At 37.5% G+C, this 13,196-nt stretch overlaps 1 long non-coding RNA gene across 16 annotated transcripts in view; it reads left to right on the forward strand.

Annotated features, from left to right (window-relative positions):
• Nucleotides 1–13,196, forward strand: part of LOC139828639 (uncharacterized) — a 90,055-nt gene that overhangs the window by 55,810 nt on the left and 21,049 nt on the right. For 12 of the 16 annotated variants that reach the window (XR_011740510.1, XR_011740516.1, XR_011740508.1 and 9 more), the window contains one exon: nt 10,333–10,396. The exons of the other annotated variants lie outside the window; for them this stretch is intronic. This is a non-coding gene — a long non-coding RNA (uncharacterized lncRNA). The remainder of the gene's footprint in view (nt 1–10,332; nt 10,397–13,196) is intronic. 16 annotated transcript variants of the gene reach the window in all.

Genomic DNA, 13,196 nt, shown 5'->3' on the forward strand with positions numbered 1-13,196 from the left:
CTTGAGGGGAAGAGAGATTGGATTTCTGAAAAGGTTTCAAACACTTAATCTAATTTTCTCAGTGCTTCTGAGGAATAAAAATCAGTAAATTCACAATGTTATTTGTGTTAGTAACAATAAAGTCCAAGGAAGCAGAGCACACACCCACAGTATGTAGACAGAGGCATAGAATGTAAAATGGATTAAGTAAATTGCTATGTTAGAGTTGGAAATTGTATCCAGCTCTCTTGTGTCCTACTCCATGAGGCCTCTCACTTTTCCTCCTTTTGAAATTATTAATGTTATGAGGCATGCTCAGCTTTCCTCTTCTTTCATTGCCAGGACAGTGTTCCCTGGAAATGCTTTGTAACCTTGCATGTTTGGCCATGTCTTTATAGCCCTGGGAGAAAAATTCAAGTAGAGCTTTGAAGGAGATCTTCTTAGACTAAAATCTCAAACTCTTTAAATAAGGGAAACTCAAAACAACAAAGTAAGAGGAAATGGAAGTAAAATGGACCTGTAAACTAGTGGCATATACTATGCCAGTCTTTGCAAGCTCTCTGTTGCTTTTAGGATTAGCTTTTGTGTCTGCACAACCTTCTTAAGCTGCAACACAGTGTGCAGCTTCCAGCTTTGCCTTTCCTGTCCCTGGAGGCCCTTGGAGATTCTTACCCTGAATTTACTCAGCAGCTTTTGAGAAATGATGCTGCTTCCTCTCTTCTTCCCCAGCTCACTGATTTCTGAAAGGAATACAACGTACGATGAAGAACAGAAGAAATATATAGTCACAATTTTCCCCTTGTAGAGGTCATTTCTCAAGTGGGAAGGTAGAAAGGATTGCTGTATCTCAAGAAAAAAGTGTTACCTATACAAACAATGAGAAGAGGTCTCTTATAGCTATGGGGAAAGTATTGAAATGAAGGGGAAACAGTCTTCACAAGACAAGAGTGGCTTATGGCAGCTTTCCACAGTACTTTCACTCCCTGTAACCTATTGTGTTTCCCAGCCTCTGCAGAAACCAAAGCTCATCTGTGCTTTCCCTCAGGTCTTCAAGGGGCCGATTGTTTTTCCAAGTACAAAGACCTATTTCATTTGGCTTTTAGGGACTTTCAATGGTGCTATGAAGTCACTCATATATTCAGAAAAGTGCACCTGTATATCTCTGCAGGATCATGTTGTTTTATTACTGCTACAGCATAGTGAAACTGCATTTCAGATCACTCCCAGGCAAATCTGGCTTTTGTTCCACATAAAAGTAGGGTCTCCCATAAACCATAGCTCAGTTTAGAAGTGTAGTCAGGTACTGTTGCCCCTTACAAGGCAAGGAAGGCAGCCAATATTTTCACTCAATCAGAACAAAAGCAAACAAAAACCCCTTCCCTGAAAGGCCACTGTATCAGTGCAATAAGCCTCAAGGCTTCAGTAACTTATACTCCTCTCCATTGTGTGTGACTTTGTTAGAGGATTCATTAGTTAACACTAATGAGTGCTAGCCTACACACCCTCATCTTCATAACTAACACACCAGCACTTGTCTCACAGCATTACAGAGGCATTACTGTGATTTATTAGACTGCGAAACAAAAGCAATGTAAAAATTAGTTAGGATGGATACTGGGAGGAGAAAAAATGTCAGACTCTGATCTTGTGTGTTTCCTTAAGAGAGAATGCAGCCATTCTGTCCAAGTCAAGGTCCATGTATATTCTTTGTTCTATCTTTGTATTCCGAAATACCATCTAGAACATCCTGCATTTTATGACTGCGTGTTAAAATTCTTTGTCAGTCTACATGAACATTGGAGGAGCTGTCAAAAGTCTTTAAACTCAAGGTAAGGGCTGACAAACTGCATACCCATAAGTCCAAATACAGAGAAGAGTAACATTAACTCCAATGAAACAGGGTAAGGATTGCAAACTGAGGAAGTGCTTAAATGCTCTGACAGATCATTGCCTCCTTCTGCCCTGTTTTGCATCAGACTAGTACAGCTGAACTGAACAGAAAAGGCAGAGTAATGTAGCCATAGTTCATAGGCAGCCGGTGCATATATAACTTTCTAAGACAACCTCCTCTTTGGCTTGTGTCAGTCTCGGCAGCTTAGATTAAGTAAGGGGATTATTTTGTAGCTTTATGTCCCTGTGCTGCAATCAGACCTGGAGAGAGTCTCTCAAAAGAAGTATCTGAATCACCAAGGCCATTTTGAATCACTGTCGCTGCAGGAAAGACAGTAAGTGCTGTGGTACAGAAAGGTGCTTGCAGGGTAATCAGGTGCTAAAAAGGGACTGATGCTGAAACCCTGATTGGCATTAGCATTCATCTTCAAAATACCTGCTCATAACTAGCTTCCATTTTTAAGAGCTTATGTGAAGTACACACCTCACAACAGCCCATTCCACATGGCAAAGGTATAGCTCAAGAAAAGTTTAAAGAAATAAAGATAAGACAATAATGAATTATTTTGTCACTTTTCTCATGTTGCTTTGTAAACAATAGGCAAGTTGCTTAAATACATTGTTTTGGTAAGTATTTTGATGTTTAATCATTATTTTTGCAGGTTTGGCTATTAGATAGGTATAATTTCTGGATGTGTTGCCGTTGCCATCAAATAGAGAAAAATTAATTCTCAGTTTTTTGTACCGCACAAACAGAAGTAAATTTAATTGGGGTCAACTTTGGTTGCCTTTTCAATAATTTTCATGTAGGGGCAAGGGTTTATTTCTGAATCCTTTGCAAAAATAAAAAAGCAAACCCAAGAAAATAACAGATAATATGAAAGTTCAATCACAAGGCAAAATGTAAAAAGAGTTGATCCTATAAATTTTCCAAGAATATAGTGGAGTTATAAAGAGGAGGACTGGACTGACCACTAATACATTCAGGCAAAACTATTAATGAAGAGACACGGTATTTTTTTACTTCAAAAACACTGAACATGCACATTTGGAAAGTTCTGCTGTTTCTTTAAACAGTAGTTATGAAAAAAAACCGCCACATTTATAAATAGACAATGTGAGATCTGATAAATTCAACAAAAGCAGTTTTGTATCTATTGCAGAGATAGGGCCAAGCCTGACATTTAAATGAATGCCCAGAGTAGTAGACTGAAGAGAGTAGGTAAATAGCTATATCCATCGCCAGCTCTCTTCCTTCTGACCTGTCTTTTAGAGCAGGCAGATTTGGAAAAACAGAACAGAGTTTTTTGTTTGTGTGGGGTTTTTTCTTTGTTTTGGTTTTGGTTTTTTTTGCAAGAGAGAAAACTAATAAATGAACTCTTTTTGCCTTGTTAAAAACAGGGTTGCCAGGTCTTAATTTATATTATCACCATCCATTTTTATTTTCAGCTCTAGTGCAATACTTTGAGAATAGTTGGAATAAGCAAAGTAAAGCTTCAAGCTAAAGAAAAGGTCATTCTGTAGGAATAAATATAAAAAAATGAGTTAAATCTTGTACCATAAAGCCTCCTTTGTGCTTTTCTGGTAGTGGTAAAGGTTATTAAAGACACAGAAAGAATCCCAAATGTCATCCATTTGGAAAAGAAGACATCACTGGATCAGCATTGCTCCACAGCATAGTGTAGAAAGCAGCAGGACTGAATTGCTTCAAAAAATAATGCAGCATGGAAAGAAGATGAGAGTGACAACCTTCAAACCATTCAGGGTAAGGCTGGCCCAAAAGGCTGCAGGGCTGTGGGGCACAAGGCTGCCCATGCACGCTGCGCAGACAACTCTGTCCCAGCTGCCTGCCCTGCCCCTGGGAGTGCAGCCCTGCAGCCTTGGTGAACCACCTCTGCCAGCAAGTACTTTGCTGCTGAGAGACATTTCCTTCGAGACTTCTACATTTGGACTAAAGCTTTTTGCACCTTTCATCTCAGCTTGCAGAGCTGCAATGAATTTGTAGTTAAGATTCTAAACTACATAAAACACTGAAAAAAAAAAAAAATCCACTCTCTTAAGCAATTTTAGTGCATCTCTCTCGAGTGCTGATGTTGCCAGGGTGATTGTGTAGTAGAGCGGAGAGCTGGGATACACTGGGTCCCTGCTTTGAGGCCAGTGGCCTGCAAAGTTGCTCTTACTGAATTTACCCCCTTCCAAAACAGATCTTGCTCTAGGGGCTCTTTGGCTCTCTTGCATGTATGTCTACGTCTGTCTTAACACGAGCTATAGAAATTTCAGTCATTACAGTCCTGAGGCTGCAAACTGGGAAGAGACAGACAAGATTCAGGTTCCTGATTCTGAGGACTTTATCCAATTGGGGAGAATTCCTGTTCTTTTTTTGAGCAGTATGGAAAACAAATCTGAGAGTTTTGTTTACAGATAAAGAAAATACACAAGGATGCAATGGGATGAGTGTAAAACTTTCCATACTGACTCTCTTTGCTTACATAGAAAGAGTAGTGGTCTATTTTTGAAGTTCTTCCACCTTTGTCTTGTTACTCAACAGGGACAATATTTGTTTCCTCATTTTGATGTTTTAAGGTGAGAACTGATCCATAGACTTTATGTTCTGTGTCACTTACAGGAAGATGGAAATTTATGTGGGATACATTTCTTCTCACTATTTCTCTTTGGCTAATCTTTTTAATAAAATCTCTGTCCAAGAGCCAAAAATAAATATGAAGCACTTCTGTGCTGATGGTTGAAGCTGCTAAACCACTGGATGTCCCTATGACACATGCATATCATATTCTGGTTTCTGTCTCTGAACACATGAGCTCTTTTTCCTCCCTCCAAAAGGATGTAGTTGGCCAATGGAAGAGGTTTTGTCCTGCTGCTGCTGTTGCTGCCAGTTTCTCATGTAGTAAAAGTATATGATTACAGTGGTGCTGTAAACTTCATCACTTTTGAAAGCATTTCTGCACATGCTGGACTGTAAAGTGACACTTGCCAGGTGGTTTCTGTGCTCAAATACATCTGCTCTGTCATTGTAACTTTTTCTGATCATAAATGCTGTTGGTCCTGGGCCTGAGTCTCCCTTTATTTGCACCATTGATGTGTTGTAATATTTCCTTACAAGTAAAATTCATTATGCCCCTGTCAGTGTCATGGAAGTACCGACACAGAAGTAGTCTCTGCACAATTAAGGTGCCTGTGGTGGCAGCCCAGAAGTGTGAAGTTTCTGTGGTCTGCTCTGAAACTACACCTAATCACAGGGCTCTGAGTGAGGTAGACAGGAATTTCACACTGTTTGGTATTGCCTGTGAATTCAGATAAGAAATTCTTACATTGTCAGACACACTATCTCTTATTTATTGGATTACTCTCTTCCATTTATGTAAAAAAATATTTTACCACATAAAAATTGCTGGAATAACATTAAATGGAAGTTAATTCATTTGCAGGTATATTTAAGCTCTTAAAAATTTCAAGGTAAGTTTGCCAAAATGTTTTAAATGTGCTGTTTCAGAAGTACCATAGGTCCTTGGAAATATCCTTTCACAGAATGTAGCCTTCTAAATGTTTAATTTAACAGCTGATAATAGGATTCAGGCTCTTCAGGCTGAGAGCTTTCAGAAGTTTATTCAGCTTGTTTATCTAGATAGAGCAGAGACACAGCATGTAATTGAATAAACAATGGTTTAATTAATTTTTCAATCTTGTGGTATAATTCATTTGTACATGTGAATGATAATCTCTTTGGCAGACGCCAGTTTCAGATCACAAAGTAGTGTTCCACTACAGGGACAAGAAATGGCTTTTCAGTCCCCATCTGTGTGTTACTTCTGAAAAAAGCACTATAAATCTCATCTCTTTTTTTATAGATAATACAGAAATATCATGATGCTTGTTTGCAGGTTGAAATTTCATGGCCTTAGAACTCCTGTTTAGTAGCAGTTTGTCTTTCACATCAGCATGAACTAGACCCTTTCCTGGGAGAATGCAGGTGGAGTGTCTAGATCCAGTTTGTACAGCACCCTCATCAGCTTCCCAGGGACATGGGCTTATTTGCAGACCCGTCCAACAGTGGAGGCTGGTGCATGATGACCTGAGGGTATGTGGAGACCCTGACAGGCATTGGTCAGGTTGGCAGGTTTGGATGAAGAACCACAGAAGATTTGTTTGCTTTCTCCCTTCTAAACACACAGCTGGGAATAAGAAATGTCTGAGCATGCACAATTTGGCTATTCCTACTTTAAATTCTAATATGTAGTTTCAAGCTTTGGGGTTGTGCTTTTGGCTTGGTTTTTTGCTTGTTTGTTTGGATTCTTTCTACCGAAGCAAACAGAGCATTTGTAAAGTGCAGATGTATTTTGAAAAACCACAATAAAATGAAAGAAAATCACAATAATTACAAAGACTGAGTAAAGGTCAAAGATAGAGTTGGTCAAAGTCATCACCCAAACTTGCTCTGTAGTTTTCCTGTGGTGCGTCACAGCTCTTCAGGCTTACGCTGGGCACTGCCAGTGCTGTTTGCTTGATTGTCTTTCTCCATGTTTCAGTCTTTTTATAGAAGTCCTGAGCCCACATCTGCATGAAGAAATAACATACAGACAAAGGTTGAGACTTCATATTAAACACAAGAATGTTTTTGATCCTCCATTGAGCTGAAGTAATCAGACTGAGACCATAAAACCTCTGTTTTTTCTCAGATTTGTCTTACAGTGCTGCTTTTAGGATCCTGGTATTTTTACCATTTTTAACTTGTTCTGTGACAATGATTCCAGGAAAAGAGGCAAGCAGAAAATATTTGAGAACACAGGCACAGGTGATGTGACTGGAGGATCACAGGAGGAATTTAGCAGCTATTACAAAAACAACTATGTAGAAATGTCCAGGCTTTGAGACAGGGATTTTGGTTATGATTGAAGTAGCTAGAGGCTGCACAATAAACATGTAACGAGATAACATTACTTTTTTTTATGTTTTTCAACTCCATTGATAAGGAAATACAGTGACATTTAATTGTACGGAGAACTTGGATGAGCGTTCATTGAAATAAGAAAAGTGTCAGCAAAGATTTTATCATTCTCATCAGACCAAGCACATGATAGGAAGTCATTGATTACATAAATCACCTCGTCTTGTAGCATCTGAAGATTTTGCAGACTGAAAACAGGCAATTCAGGGTCTCTTGCAAGGAATTAGAATGAGTGTAGAAACTCCTAAGCAAGTTTAAATTTCCAAGGAAAGATGTTTTCTGGCCTGCACGATTCTGAACAATAATCAACTAATACAGCAACTAATCACTCTCGTATTAGACATCTGCACAGAAGTAATGAAGGAGACCTCTCACATCCCTCCAGAACCAGAAAACTTCAGAAAGCATGAGTATAAGGAGATGTCATCTACATGGTTGGCTGGCTGCCTGATGGGAAGGCTGTGTCCTCTCCACTCTACGTTCACTGGAAAAGCCTCTGGAGTTTGCTGTAGAGGACTTTACTAATTTCTGGAATGTCCTTTGTGCTAATAGAGTTGTCTCTGGCCTGATGCAGAATGAAGTTTCTTCTAAAAAAAAAAAAAAAGAAAAAAAAAAAGCAAAACCAAGAAACAACAAATCCAACAACTAAAACCCACAATAAAAGGATTTAGAAACAAAACCAAATAAGTTTATAATAGCAGACTGACTGTTAACCTTTCCCGTACACAGATTGTTCTGGTTTAGGTGGCACTAAGCTCTAGATCTATTCATAAATGCTCTGAGAAATGTATTTTCACTTTATTACAGGACACAAGATCCCACAACTCTCTCATCTTCTTTCCTTTCACTTTCTACCTTAGTTTGAAAGACTTTTTTCTCTGTCTCCTCCATTATATTCCTTGGCTTTTTACAGAAGTACAACTTCTGTGTGCCAAACTCTTTTCACATAATGTAACTAAATCCATATGTCCACTTCATACAATTGAACACGAATCTCTGGCAGATGCTCTCTCAAAATCTGGCTGCCACTTCAGACTTTTTCATTCCATGCAGGTTTTTAAGAGATTTTTGCACATGTAGCTTTAACTTTTGGCAGCTGGAAAACAAACACACCTTCTTTCCTGCTATAGATTTCAAACAATTCCTTAAAGACTTGGTTCCCAGTTTTTGCATTCATAGAACAATGACTTGGAAATTAGCTGTTCTTTCTTCCTAGCCCTTACTGTTTTCCAAAGATTTGAAGATGTTTCTTTAAAAAAATGTGGAAACTCCAGCATTTTGCCTACAGTTCCTCTGTCCTAATCCAATTTCTTTGAAGCACAGGTTGGATCAGCAGCTTGTACTTGGTTGCAGATGTTGTTCTGCCTCTTACTTGCCAAGCTACATGAGTCTGCTGAAGAAGTGGAAGCAGTGGGTTTTGTCTTGTGTTTGTCCATCACATTTAAAAGCAACTCATCAAAATTAGCTCTGCCAGTTTTCTGTGTTTTCTTAAGAGACAAACAAGCACAACAGTATTCAAGCATCTGCAACAGTTAAAGTCTATTCAGTTTTGCTTTCTGAATACTACCGTTTTGGATTATATGTCTGTGAAATGAAGCTATATTTTCATGTATCCTGGTTCTGTGACCAAGCTCTATAAATTAAAAAGATCAAACACTAAAAGATGTTTGCACAGTGTACTTTTACTGCACTGAGACTGAAAAAAAATTCAAGCTGTAAAAACTGCCTGAGCTACCAAAAGGAGTTGTGAGGAAGTATAATTGCTTCCAAAGATAGTTAGAGAGAATATGTGTTTATATAGTAAATTAATTTCAAAAAAAAGCAATTTATTTTGTCTGTAGATTCACATGGTATGTAATGCAGTTGAATTAGAAAAACAAGAACAAGGAGCTTGGAAATTCTTACCTATTTAAAAGCTGCACTAGGCACTTTCTATTTTAGGACAAGATTTAATTACATTCTGTAAAATGCATTGGCAGGACAGTCATTTTCTCACCAGCAGGTAACAGCAGTTCCAAAAAATGTGCTTTCTCCAATGTAGCTGTAGGAACTGTTGCTGCTTAGAAACTAGCATAGCCATTAATCAAAATAAAAAGAACAGACTGTTACATAAAGTAATCATTTTACCAGACAAGTACTTTGAGTGTGCCTAAAACAGATGATCAGAACATATTACCCAGTTCTTGGTTTATTGTCTCCATAAAAACTTGGAAGGATACATCTCTGGTCTTTTTTTTTTAATTTTTTTTTTATTTCTCCCAGGGTCAAATATAATGTTCTTTCTCAAGGTTTTGGTGGTTTGGTTTTTTTCTTTTGGTTTGTTTGTTTGTTTGTTTTTGTTTTTCCTGTTGTTGTGGAGGGTTTTGGGGTTATTTTTGTTGGTTTTATTTTATATATATATTTCCAGTTCTTGCAACATTTATTGGTGTCTTGCAACATTTATTGGTGTCTTATTGGTATCTGGCTTATTACTGCGGTAGCTCAAGCACACACGTAGTCCACCGCGATGGCACTGAAGTTGCTGAGAAGAAGTGAATATCAATGGGAAGCTTCACTGAGGGTGTTGTTATCAGGAGGTAGGTTGCTGGTAGTAACCATGGAAACGTTCAGGATGATCTGAAGTAGTCTAAGGATAAGTAATAGGATGAAAGCAAGGAGAAGGAAATTTATGCTGATTCTTAGGGAAAAATAAACTCTTCATGTTGCATCCTGTTAAATTACACAAAAGGTCACTGGGGAACAGGTAGGTGATCTGAGTAGTTTTAAACTGGTTTGGATGAAGAAATTCAAGGTTCTCTTGCAGGAAGGGGTTTTGGCTGGAGGAGGGACTCTCCTGATCCTAGTTTAATTTCTCAGTTTCCTTTGCTCTCTTACAGTCCCTTTTTTTAGGGATACGTTATGCTGATATACTTGTGACTCATGCTCTCCTGAATAGGTGAGGATTTGCAAAACCATGTCTTTTCCTACTACTTCATATTGTTACAGAGGATGAAGTATTTTCCAATTTCAATTTCAGTTCTTTTTATGCTGAAGTGGTGACAGAACACAGATTACCTCCTCCTGGTCCTCCCACAGGCAGTGTAGCACTGGCAAAAAGATAACACTCTAAATTCCTTTATTGTACAGTGTTCTTGGTGTCCATTATAACAAAGGTATTACAATAAGTTTTTTTTTATTGTATTTAATCTGCACAAATACAGCATTATGAAAAAAGGATTTATAAAGCTTTTACCTCATTTGATTGACAAAACCACCAGAAAAAAAAAAAAAAAAAAAAAAGGAGCTTGCTTGCTTGATTCAGTATGCATACCAGGATGACTGGTAAGCTCCATGTTGTAAAAGAGAGTGATCCTTTCTCATGAATGATGCCTTGCATTATATCCTGGTTAGACAGAAAATTTTTGATGCTCCTATGAAAAACTGAGATGGAAATGAAACAGGTAATTTCTTTGAAGAAGATGGTAAATGTTTTTGATATTTCCTCACTTTTATTATTGTAGAACTTCCTTCTGATGAACCCATGCAAGTCACTTACACAGAAGTTTCGTTCTGTGACTCTTTGAGGTTAGTTTATCTACTTTTATATTAATAAAAAGCATCAGAGAGAAGTCATAAATGCATTACTTTCCAATTCATGCTTGCCTGGATCACAAATTACCCTATATTGAGTTGTTATTTAAAGCATGTATGTTTTTATGTAGTAAGATCAGATTTTGTTGAAATTGATGGGTAAGAAAACTGCCTCCATCTCTCCCTCTTTGGTGCCATCTTTGCTCGACATTTGGAAACCAATGACCTGTAAGAGTCTCTCGGAAATCCCAGCATGATATGTAGGAAGCAGCCAAGTGTCGCTACTGGTCTCTGGCTTGTACAGCTTCTTACATCCCACAGATGTGATTTAGGCAGCTGTGAACCTGCTTTTACACAATACTAGTTGTAAGGAAGCCAAATTGCCCTTTTCTAATGCCTTGAATTCATAAAAGACTCAATTGGTACAAAGCCAGCTTGAGTCTTCTTAATACTACTCAACCTTAGGCTGAATACAGCTCAGCAAGGCCGAGCTCCGTGACTGTATCTAAAAATGCTATAATGAATAATTTTAAGTCTTTTCTGAATACTTTTAGATATTATTTTTTGATATCTTGAGAAACTTTTTTTTTATTATTTACCGGGATCAGTGTAATCGAGATGTGACAGCTCTTCTTTATATTTCCAGTTACGTGCTTTTAGCTTCAAATCTGCTCAAAAACAACATATTGTAGGATAATGTGGTGAATAAAAGTCATTCTGCCCTTGAACTGCACATGACCTATTAAAAGCTGAGTGAAAAATTACTCACTGTCTGAGCTCACAAAGACTGAGGTTTTCAGTCAGCTTGTACTGAGCAAAATCTGTATTTTTCTCTGACCTGTGACGCTGACTTAAAATATTCTATGACCATTTGTTCAATACCAAGAAATCAAAATAGTTCATTATTCAGATAAACAAATGTAACAATATGATATTACTGTTCAGCAGCTTTGCAGCCCATTTTTAAATTAACTGGTTTAACAAAACTTATTTTCTTCCTGAAAAGAACACCCAGGAAATTTAGAAAAAAAACTCCCTCAGTGCTATTTAGAGTTATGAGGCCAGCTTGCAAAAGTGTTGCATGCTTTTACATACTAAAAGAGATAGAAGAAAAAAGCACATGCTCTAAGACTAGAACTTTTTGACTCAAATCAAAATTCTGAAAATAAATCAAAATTAATATTTAGGTGTTTGATAGATGTAATCCCATGTGTAATTACTTGCACCAAACATAATTTGGTATTAAACCCTTTGAAGAATTTTCCTTATTTTCCTGAATATAATCTGAAGGGATCCCAGCTCTTGTCATCATGTTTATGCTGGTGGGAGCTCTGCCGAGTAGTATTTATTTCTGACTTTAGCAGAAAGCACAGTTTGAGGCTCCAGAGGCAGCACCTGAAGGGAATAGTCAGAGGAGCATGAAAGAACGTGCCATCAGAAAATATGGAGATCCAACACAGATACTCGTAGTCTGCCAATTTGTCTGCCTGTTGTAAACGCTCACACAGGTCACGTATTTCCAGTAAGAGTCAATTTTTCTGTGGATTTTTAACTCAAGAAGAATCTTTTGAAGAAAAAGCTACTATCTTCTCTGACTCTTTCAGATAAATGCTTGCCTGAGATGGGGAAGGGCTGTAAAGCAGGTGTATACAGCTGCCATTCCCAGTCTCCTGTAGGCACAGGGTCAGTATTCGGAGGGCTTTGAGACTCTACTCAGCCTTGCGGTTGCATTGGCTACGCAATCTCAGAGTTTGGAAAAGCGCAGTTATTCCTGTGCATCACCAAGTACTCATAGTCAATGGAGTTCCCATTTCTTTGCAGTCTAAGAATTTCTGCAAGTCTAGGAAATAAGCTGTATTTCATTCCAGTTTATATCTGGATTTTTTTTCCTCCTAAAGATTAGGAGATTAAGCATTTCTGCAATAAAATTAATCTTTGTGTATCCATTCTATTGCATGTGCTATTTTTTCTTATCAGAGGAATTAACCTCTAGCAGCAATAAATACCATAAATTGTAAAAATTAAAGAGGGCACTAAAAACATAGGCACTATAAAAAGAGTACATAAATCAGTTTAAAAATAGGAATAGGTTTTCCAGTTAAGCTGTTTATTACCGTTCATATTAAAATTTTATGGGAGAATAAAAATGTTGTTTTTTCTGTGCATCTGAACATCTAATTGCAAACTCACCAATCAGTTAGAAAGCAAACATGTCTGAGCGGCTAAACCATCTAAAATCTCAACATACTTTAAATTAATGACATAGAAAACAATGTATTTCAAGCAAGTCTATACAAAGCTAGTATATTTCAATGTAAGATGTTAAGAATGATCAACTCTTAGATTACAAATTGTAATCTTAAATAAGAAATCTCCATTCTCATCATTTATGCCAAGTCTTCCACAGAAATACACTTGATTCAGAATAATTCAATCTCTTGAATAACAAATATCTGAAAAGTGATATAAAATCAGTGCAAATAAAATTTGCCCATGACTCATAACAGCAACGACAAGAACACAAAACCATAAACAAACAACAACAACAAAAAGTAGTAATAAGTAGTGGTGCCAGGTCAGTTCTACAGCTCCGCTTGGGTGAGAAGACATACTTAAAATAACAGTGCAAATTAGGGTTTCTACAGAAGTAGAAACCTTTATGGCTAAGTGCTGAAGTTTGTATATTTTCTAGAATTTTGATAACTTCAGCCATGTTTCGATGAATAAAGTCTCCTCTAAAATTTTGTTTGAGTCTGAAGTGTTTCAATTTTAACTGTCCTGAGTTTTTATTGAG

Source organism: Patagioenas fasciata, chromosome 9, assembly GCF_037038585.1.
Source record: "Patagioenas fasciata isolate bPatFas1 chromosome 9, bPatFas1.hap1, whole genome shotgun sequence".
NCBI lineage: Eukaryota > Metazoa > Chordata > Aves > Columbiformes > Columbidae > Patagioenas > Patagioenas fasciata.